Source organism: Nicotiana tomentosiformis, chromosome 3 (genome assembly GCF_000390325.3).
Source record: "Nicotiana tomentosiformis chromosome 3, ASM39032v3, whole genome shotgun sequence".
In the NCBI taxonomy this organism is placed as follows: domain Eukaryota; kingdom Viridiplantae; phylum Streptophyta; class Magnoliopsida; order Solanales; family Solanaceae; genus Nicotiana; species Nicotiana tomentosiformis.
Genome location: NC_090814.1, coordinates 138,032,246 through 138,034,207, shown reverse-complemented (window position 1 = coordinate 138,034,207; position 1,962 = coordinate 138,032,246). Strand labels below are relative to the sequence as shown.

At 35.6% G+C, this 1,962-nt stretch overlaps 1 long non-coding RNA gene across 1 annotated transcript; it reads right to left on the bottom strand.

Moving 5' to 3' along the window:
- Positions 1–600: 600 nt before the first annotated feature.
- On the bottom strand, positions 601–1,962 carry LOC138906892 (uncharacterized). Its single transcript, XR_011414518.1, has 2 exons — positions 1,718–1,962; positions 601–1,124 (listed from the first exon to the last, which is right to left on the bottom strand). It is a non-coding gene; the product is annotated as an uncharacterized lncRNA (long non-coding RNA).

The following is a 1,962-nucleotide window of genomic DNA, read 5'->3' as shown; positions in this document are numbered from 1 at the left end:
TACTTTATCATAGTATTTACTCAAACATATGCAGAGTATTTAAGCACATATGGATTGGTTACACAAACAGCCATTGGTCCTAATTTACTCCGACAAAGATATGATGCACTCCTTTGGGACTATGATATGCGGAAGTTCGATGCCGAGCGATAAGCGATGATGAAGCACCGACAAAAATTGTTAGGCAAATTACAGAATCGGATATATATATAAAAATAATTATTGAATAGTTTTATGTTTTCCATATTGTATTTCAGCTTATGACTGAATGTTTCATGTTTTTCGCAACTTTTGTTCTGAATACATGAATGTATTTTGTTGGATTTCTAAAATAGTTGATTCCAAATTCTACATCTGTATTCATATCCTAGTTGTATTTAACACCATTCATATACATATAATATGTATGGATGTATACATATACTTACAGTATATATGCATGTCCTGTATCCACTTTATGGTACAGTAGTTAAGTGTAGCAATATGTTGCCAATGGAAATACATACATACATATACATATATATATATATATATATATATATATATATATATATATATATATATATATAAAATCAATGTATAAATCAGTTCGTTCAAGTATCAAAATACAAAATCTTTAACAAAATAAACAAACATGGAAGAGAGGAATCAAAATCAGAGCATTGGCGCTAAATACAATACTTTGTTTTTTTGTTAAACGTCCGAAAATGTCACGCCCCAAACCTGGGGAGGCGTGGCTGGCACCCGGGCCGTACTGGCCCGAGCGAACCACTTTGTAACTCTTTTTTTTAGTAACTATCAGGGCCAACATGACCACAACTCGTAATGTATAACTATAAGTGGGCAAACACGTTTTCAATGAACCATCGTTCTGAAAACATGAATACACATGGGCCGTCAAGGCCTCTGACATACTGTACAAAATGAACCTCCGTCTACAAAGCCTCTAAGATTATGCGACATCAAATGGGACAGGGTACCGGCCTACCCATAAGTCTGTAACAAAACTCTGACATGATGACTCATAGACTCGGCTGCACTCCGAATGAGGTAAAATTTTACCGATCCTTCGATGAATGCCAACCTCGTCTACTACGAGGGCTCGTCAAACTGATTATCTATACCTGCAGGCATGAATGTAGCGTCCCCAACAAAAGGACATTAGTACGAATAATGTACCGAGTATGTAAGGCGGAACTGAAACATAACAATAAGTCAACACTAATTAAAGATATATAAGAATCAAACTGAAAGTGCCACCGTATATGTATATATATATATATATATATATATATATATATACCTCTCTTTGAGACTATTGTCCGACCGGCCATAGCACGGTGGTAAATGCATGACTGCCCGACCGACCGTAGTTCGGTGGTAAATGTATAACTGCCCAACCGGCCGTAGCTTGGTAGTAAATGCATGACTGCCCGACCGACCGTAGCTTGATGGTAAATGTATAACTGCCCAACCAATCGTAACTCGATGGTAAATGATGATGCATGTAATACAATTACGAACATTAACTTCTTTATTGAATGCCTTAATAGAGGGTTAAGAACATACTTAGGCATATTTTGAATATCATTTTACATGAATGAATAACGTAGACCTTCTTAGTTACTAAGAGTAGAACCATTTATGAAATAACATTACGTTTACGTATCGTTACTTGGATCATGCCAAAAGGAAAGAAGGGATAGCCTTAACATACCTGAGCTGATTCTCTTGACAATTCCTCTAACACACGTCTTTTTGCGAAAAGCACGTAATGGTAGATCAAGATAGGAGAAAATTCATATGATATTCTTGAAAAAGATTGTACCGTGTTCTCGTAGAGTTACCTTTCACGCTGCTATTACATGATCTTGTATGAATTTTGTTAAGCAAATCACGTTGCCATTCAAAACCTTATGATATCTCTAATTGAATTTAAGAAGTCTTGTATGAATTGCTAAA